This window comes from Centruroides sculpturatus, unplaced genomic scaffold, assembly GCF_000671375.1.
Source record: "Centruroides sculpturatus isolate CEXI.00-Female unplaced genomic scaffold, Cexi_2.0 scaffold348, whole genome shotgun sequence".
NCBI lineage: Eukaryota > Metazoa > Arthropoda > Arachnida > Scorpiones > Buthidae > Centruroides > Centruroides sculpturatus.
Genome location: NW_019384859.1, coordinates 45677 through 54444, shown reverse-complemented (window position 1 = coordinate 54444; position 8768 = coordinate 45677).

Sequence of the window (8768 nt, the reverse complement as noted above, 5' to 3'; positions counted from 1 at the left end):
GGCTACTCAAATATTTTACGTTTTTGATACTAAATTAACTTCTGAAGTATAATTTTTTATTGTTTTTATATTTTTCAATATATTTATTTTGTTTGTACAAAATAAAAAAATAATTTTTAACGATACAATAGTCTTTGTTAGGCTTAACATCAACGAAAATTCAACGCAAAGCGACACGCAACGGAGAAAAATGTCAAGATGGGATAAATTAATATATTTTTTTCGTACGTGATCGGTTATCCGAAACATCAATCTTCCGAACAACCCCAGTCCCTAATTGATTCGGATAATCGACGCTCTACTGTATAATTATAATAGACAATGTAAAATAAAGTAGAATTTCCAATTTACACTGCAAGTAAACTAATAACAAAACAATTAGCCACCTTACACAAACATGCAAAGGGTAACTAACTGCACAACAAAATAAAGATGATTTAATCAATTGCAGAAGCGTGCAAGATATATGTGTATATGTTATATATTTGACTAAAAGTATAAAAAAAATTGGTACATTTAAAAAATTTTTTTATGAAATCTTTTCGTAAATGCAAATGGTCGTAACTCGATAAGTTACTGTAATATTAAAACATGAAAATTAGTATACATCCTTTAAATTTTTTTTATTTTTTTTATTTTTGCATTCTATTTGCAATGATATCTTTTGTAATTGCATGTTACTTTACAAAATTAAAGCGTCAGTTTTGATTCCCCATGGGAGCTCTATGAATCACATTTATTTCAGGCTATGGCAGAAGAATAGAGATTATAGTGTCTTATATTAAATATACAGTAGAGCATCGATTATCCGACTCAATTGGGGACTGAGGTTGGTCAGATAACTGAAAAAACGGATAACCGAAAAATATGAAAAAATACATTATTGGTATAGTATATTAGTATATCTCATGTAATTAGTATATTAGTATGTCGCTATTAACCTACTTCGCGTTGAATTTTCATCGATGTTAAGCCTAACAAAAATTTTTTTAAAATAATAATCGTCGCTATTGTATCGTTAAAAATTAGAAAATTAAGCCTCGTTTAAATACTGGCTCCCTTTTATTGTCGAGCCATGTTGCCAGCTAAAACACGTAAAAATACTATTAAAGTAGCCAAGACATAGCCAAATATTGTAGGGCCACATCACTAGCGGACATTTGAATTTGCTGACTAGAACGGTCGGTTAACCGATGTGACGGTTAATCGAGAGTCGGATAATCGATGCTCTACTGTATTAACGATTTTGTCTTATGTTCAATGACCAGCCATATATAATGCATTAATGAACTGAAGTCGCATGAGTCAGCTGCAACAAAGATTCAAGAAAAAGTTTCTTAATTTCCTTTTTTTTTTCAGGACTCCCACCAATGTTATTCTTGGAAAGTTTTTTGTTTTGCAAAGTTTTCTTACATTCAAATTCAGACAGAAGTTTGTATATTTCCTTCAGCACAAGCGTTGTTAGCTTTCAGACATTCATTTCTAACAAAAATGTGAAACACGTGCTACAAATAATGCATGACGTTGAGAAAATGCAAAATTCTGCTGTGACATTGATATAGATTGTATATTTTCTTTGTTTATCTGTTGTTATTTTATATATAAAAATACATAAAATGTTAAGGCATTTTTATTAATATGTATATATTAATAATTACGCCGACTCCCCTCCTGTAAAAAGTGAGTTCACAGGAGGGGAGTCGACTTATCAGACGTCTAAACAAGTGTGGGACAGCAAAAGTATGTTGATTCTTCCAGTGTGGACGAGTTAAATGGTGTCGAGTAAACCAGAGTTTTTTAACATTAATTCCTATGTAAGGTGGCTGGGACCACAGAAAACCGACTACTTAACCGATGGTGTGTAGTCGTCTATGATGACTTATGCGGACTCAACTGTATATACATTTCTATAATATATATGTAAACAATAGATAAATTTGAGAAAATAAAGGGATTAAATAATAATCAAATAAATGGCGGTCTGGAATTCATTCAAACAAAGGTTTTAAAATTTGAAAAACTGAATTACATTAAGACCTTGCTTAACATGTTCCTAGACAACAGTGATAAATGAAACATTAAACAAAGTCATTTCAATACAGAGTAAATAAGGAAAGGGGAATACGCGACCAAAAATAAACAGATTTTACTGTAATTTTAAGTTATTTTTATATTAATTTGCATAATAATGTATACCAAATAACACACAAACATATGCACACAGAAATGTAAAGTTCACTTTTTTATGATGAAGGTCCTGGCTCTTCTGAAATTCTTGTTTTTGCGATAAAGTCATGTAGTTTCATTTGTTGCTTTCTTTTTCTTTCCTTAAGCAAATGTCGGTAACAAGAGATCGCATCCAAAAAGCCTCATCTTGCTTTTGCACTCCTTTCAAAATCTGGATCATTCACTACAATTTGATCAATGATTTCAGTTATTGTTACCAAACCTTTACCAAGGAAATCTGTAGAGAAATTCTTTGGGTTCTTCATTTTCAGAATCATTATTTTCCAGTTCTACACAAATTCCTTGTTCTACCAGTTCTTGAAGGTCGTCATTGGTAAGGGTCTCACCAGTAACCTGCATTAACTCCTTGATATCCTGCTCGTATACATCTCCTAGTCCTGCTGTATCAATTAGGTTGACAATTTGGTCGATGATAGGCTCCTCTCTTTGAGAATTCTTAGATCCCTCTGGCCATACCTTCCACACTCTGTTCATGCATTTGTCAGTTAATTGTTGCCAAGCGAAGTCAATATTGCCTATGGCATCTATGATGTATATTTTTTTCCAAAATTGCACCAAACACACACAAATTTAAGGAAAGTACAGCACTACGACAAATTGCCACCTTCTGCTGATTGGTTTGTGTTTGGAAATAATGTGTGAATATTTGGTGGAGAGGAAGGTCCTGCTATGTGTTATAGCTTAGACCAGCATTTCTAAAACTTTTTGCTCTTGCCACCCAATATACAAGGTAACTTCAAAAAGTTTCCAGAATTATGCTGGGTTAGTCAGTCAAAGAGAATGTGTAATTGTGTAATGCATGTCTTAGTTAAACATGCCAGGAATAGAGAAATGTGTTCAAACAATTCCATATGCGCTGCAAAGACGACAACAGTTACTATTCACCAAAGGTCGTGTTAGTGAGATGTTGAGAAACAGAACCTGGTGAAAATGTGTGCAGAACAGCAACATGCAAATATCACATTTGTGTGTTATTGGGGAAAAAATCCTCCAAGACCTAAAGATGCTTACATCAAATCTGCCACAAAGCATTCTCAAGTTTACAACTGGCAAAAGCACTGCCACAAATGCTCACAGCAGACCTAGTGCTATTTCTACCTCTTTCTCCTGTCGAAAGATGCCATTGAGGGACACCACTTCTAGAATGCGGACAAGGTTATACAGACTGTGACATTTATGCTGTGGGGCTGTCACAAGATGGCTTCCAAAAAACATTTTCAGCAGCTATACCAGAATTGGCAAAAGCATGCAGTTGCCGAAGGACAATGCTTTGAAGAACATGTTGCTTGATTTGTCAGTCCTACACATACTTTTCAGTAATAAACCAATTTCCAGAACTTTTTGAAGCTATCTTGTATTTGTAGCCATTCTGCCACCCAAATGTTCTTAATATAAAATTTGCAAAAAAACCTGTAAACTGGAGTCAGCATATGTTGTTATCAATAATGCATGGTTTTATTTTGTTAGGGCCTTCCATACTGGAAGGAGGAGGGGGTTATGACAACTCAAAGTTAGGGGGAGGGGTTGAATTTGAATGGACATTTGCTTTATTTCATTAAATTTTACACAATTTATACCTTTTATCTATATATATAAGGTTTTTAATTTCTTCAAAAAGGAATGATTTGACAAATGAAATAAACCACGATGTGTTGCTCTGTAAACAAAGTTTTTTTATTTTATTAGTTTTAAAGTTACATTACCGAAATAACACTTCTGAAATGTAATTGACACTCTCACCTGTAAACAAAGAAACGACATTTAAAGTTTATTCTTCACTATATCAATTCCTTTTTATTATTTATCTTTTCCCGCTTCACCATGTATCGATTATGCCATATTGTTTTTTCTTATGTCTCATGTCGATGACAGTGCGACACGTGGATAAAGTTGTTTTTTAATTGAAAGAGAGATTTTTCTCTTTACATCTCCCCCCTGGGGAAGAAAATTTTCAGTATAATTTTCACTAATCATCTCCAACATCTTCAATTTGGAGAGGTGTTACGCCTTTTTAAGGATTTGTTGTAAGAGAAATTTTCAAATTTATTAAACGGTTTACGATGGTAAACCTTCCTCGGCGAGTCATTACATCTTCACACGACAGTGTCGACCGCTCGATGGTCCCGACAATTCCACCCCAGTCCGCTAACTTCACAGATGCGAATTCTCTAAGGAAATAAATGGTTGGGAAAGGAAATTGTATTTTCTTATCTTCTCCTAATTTCCCTAAAATTGTCGAATATTTTGCGACAAAATATTACATCAATTTTTATAATTTAGAAAAATAAATGAATCTTAAATTCAGATTCTCACAAAGTGATGTTGTTAGTTATAAAGAATCGGTATCTTTCATCAGGTGGATGAAAAAGACATAATCCCTCTTTTCAAAAGAGTGTCAGCAAGGGGCATGGGTGGGCACGCCCCCAGTCAACCCGGTGCCCTCCCCGGAAAATCACAGCCGAAAAAGTATTGAGCCGATTTGCAAAAAGAAATAAAAAGTTGAAGCTAGTTTTAATTGCGCGTAACGTACCGCGGCCCGCGATTAATCTCTGAATATTGGACTGAACTTCAAATAATTGGCTGAATGGATCCGCGATAATTCACTACAACCTGACAATGTAAAGTTATAGGAAAGTTGAGAAATTCTGATCCTAAAAAAAGGTCATCGGCCTTCTGTGCCCAATGTGAAAAGTGTATCCATAATCTGTATGTACAGTTTAGTCTCTACACTACAATAAGATCTCGCATCACCGAAAATCTCGCTAGGGCCTCCTCTGGTTCGGGCAGTGAAAAAAGTTTTCTTTCCAATTCGGCCCGGAGGAAAAGACTGTCGGCCACCCGTGGTCTATATCTAGCTACATTAAAGACGATGAACTATATTAAAGAATGGTAAAAAAAATAATTGATTGGTTAATTTCTGTTTAAGGCATTGTTAGAGTTTGATATTAATGTTACGAGAACGTACGATTAAAGGAAGTTTCATATTTTACGTGTGTTAAGTTATTGTCGATTCTTATGGAAATTCCATTTTAACGAACAATAATTTGAAATAATTCAATTTTGTGTCGAGTTGGCCTCTACTAGGCCCCCATAACAAAACTCTGGCTACGCCCACGAGTGTCAGCCAGTTTTATTGGCTGGAGGCTAATTCTAATGCCAAAGCGGAAAGGGCTAATTTATTCTTTATANTGAAATGAAGACCATAATCACTTATAAAAAATTTTGTTTAATTTAATTAAAAGAAGCATGTATGGGTCATAATTGCTATTTCTATTTTAATTTCTAATTAACTCTGTTTTGTGAATTTTGATTATAGAAAAGTTCAACCTGCAGATTTTTGGGTTTACATTTTTCCAACCCAAAAATCTTATATATTATAGTGTCTTAGACTTTTTGCATTGACTTTTGCAGTATATTTATTAATTGAGAAATTGCTTAATGTAGCATTATCTACATATACTTTAATATTTAGATAAAGTTCACTGAAATCTTTAAAAACTTATTTTCAAAGATCAATTTATCTTATATGTAAAAGTTAAGCTCTTCTAATGCAATGCTTTGCTATCAAACTAAAATATTTATTTTGAAAATTAATTGATGTATATAAGTATGTTCTTTGTATGGTGTGGTTTATTTTTTTTCTAATGTAGATTAGATATTTATGTGAATAAATATAATTTTGTGATATATTCTAAATAATCTGAAAGGCTGCCAATTGCACAACCTTTACATATTGTCTTCATAATTTTCAATCATTCCAAATAAAATTTACTTAAATAATAATAGTAGTTTTATATACAGTCAAAGTTGCGTAAGTTGACACCCCAAGGGAAAGTGGAAATGTGTCAAGTTATCCAATGTGACAACTAAAGCGAAGTTGAAAAACCATAAAACTGCAATTAGGAAAATACAACAGTATAGGCTTACAATATATTTTGTACTCCATTTACAATAATTCTGTAGATGATAAACTGAAAAATTCGTTCAGTGGTGTTTGTTTTGAGCACTTAACTGTCTTGACTTTCCTTTCAACTATCATGAATGCCTTTAAAACATCATCGTTGCAATTGTCAATTGCTGGCAAGTAATGTCTAAGGATTCTTAATGCCTGTAGCGCATTGGTTTTGGGGTTAGGTCTTTTAGGGTTTCATTCTCTTCACCTCCAGATTTGTTATTCTCATCCTGAATTTCTTCAACAATATCAACAACACTCGCTAAATAACACACCTCCATGCAATCATCCGCTGTGCTGTAGTCGGTTTCATCAATAGAGGCAGTTTCTCATAGATTGTGAAAATGTCACAGCAGTTCATCCAATTGAACATTCTGTTCTTCACTCTTATCTTCATCTTGAACTGCCACTGTAGAACGAAATCCTGCATGTTTAAAACAGTTTGCAATGGTTAAGCATGTTACATTTTCCCATGCAACCTTCACGTAATGAATTGCATCTAACAGGAAAATGTCAATCGATTTTCTGCTTTCTACTGAATGAATCAAATCCAAAATAAGCTTCTTCTGATAATGATGTTTGAACGAATGAATCCAATGGTTGCATTACAGTGGCATTCGGTGATAGGGTAAACACATTAATTGTTCAACTTTTCCATGAGCAGGACAATTGTCAAGAATGAATGCTATGTTCCTTTTTTGCTGAACAAATTGGGAGTTGTATTTGTGAAGAATTTTCTCCCAAATTTTGGAAGTCATCTAACTTTTCGAATTTGCCTTGTATATGATGGGCAAACTCTTCACTCCCTTGAAACATTGGGGTTGTCAAGATTTTCTTGTAGCTAAGGGCTTCAGCTTTTCAGAGCCATCAGAATTTGCTCCGAGAAGGATTGTAACTCTCAGCTTTGATTTGCTTACGTCGTAGCAACTCTTGTTTTTAAACATAGCAGTTTTCTCCAGAAGCAATTTGTAGAAAAGTCCAGTTCCATCAAGGTTGAAAATGTTTTTCAGTTTATACGATTTCTCAATCTCTTGTAAAGCTGTCTCTTTCAAAGTTCCAGCTGAGGTCGTATTGACAGATTTTTTTTCTCTACACAGCTTTGTAAAAGTCATGCTGTGGTGACCCTTAAATCTCTCTAACCATCCATCATTAGCGCTAAAGTTGGTTTCTATTTGAAGTACCCCAGCAATTTCCATTGCCTTTTGTTTAACACATTAACAGCTTTACGAGGCACATGTGACTCGTACAGACATGTCTAGTTAGGACGACAGACATAATTGCCCTTTTCCCTTGGGGCAGCACATATATTTTGATAACCAATAATCCTAAAGGCATGATACTTGATTTATCAATATTATTTTATTAGGTGCGATAAAATATATTAATTTAATAGTATGAGGCACAGGTGACTCGTGCAACCCTAGTTTAGTTAAAGGTTCCTTTTGGATGGTATGAGTCATGTATGTCTTGCAGTGGTGTGCCGTCATTGGAATTGGTGGAAGCGCCGCTTCCCTTGTATTTTCTAAAAAATAAATAATCTACATATTGTGCGATTATTTTCATATAATTAAAATTAATATTTTATTATAACTGCATTATGTATCTTATTAGAAATTTCTATACTACGTGTGAAAAACGATAAGATTGCTATTGTATATTCGAATATTAGTGGCGGAATGGAAGCGCTGTACAGTAATACCTCGACTCACGCGAATCGGGAGTTACGCGATTTTCAAATCTGGTCGATTCGTCTTTTGTTTGAGCGCCACGCAACTCTTGATTACTCACTCCCCCCAAGCTGTTGTGCAGCTTACATGTTCGGATGTGTCGTGTGGAATCGACACATAGCTACAATTTATTTTGTGTTATTTATTTCTGTGTTTGTTATATCTACCGAGACTTGAGAGACTCTATGTGTGATTTCTTGTAACCATGAACGAATCAAAAGAAGAGATAAGATTAACGAGAACATATATTAGCTTACATACATCCGACTTGGATTTTACACAAATTTTGAAATTATACCCCAACTTACACGGTTATCTCTTGGTCCCAACTATCGCATAAGTTCAGGGTATTACTGTATTGTCAGCTTCCAAACAGCTAGGGTATACTCATTCGCGCATGTGCTTTACAGAGCACCAACTTCACCCAGTTTAGCTGGTGGAAAGTACACACACATAATGCTTGCAATGATTCTATCCAGGACCAGTTCTGGCCGTTAGCCGCCTGCCTGCTAGATATTTGACCGCTCTCGCCCGATTAAGTGAATCATGAGTATATTTATAACTTTACTGGTATGTTTTTATGATAGTTCTGTATAGTTGACAGGAGTTTAAAAAAATCCATTAAAATATTTGATATTTTTATTTCGCTCTCCCATTTTATATTACTTACGGATTTCAATCTTAAACCAGTGATATTATGATTTCGTCTGTCCCATCTTTAAGGGGATGTAGAAAAAAACGTGTACAATTCTTGTATAATGTTAAAAAATTAAACGTTACTTTGGTAGCATCATTTACAACTAAATTTAATGAATGAGAGAGATGCACCAGGTACAGAAAAG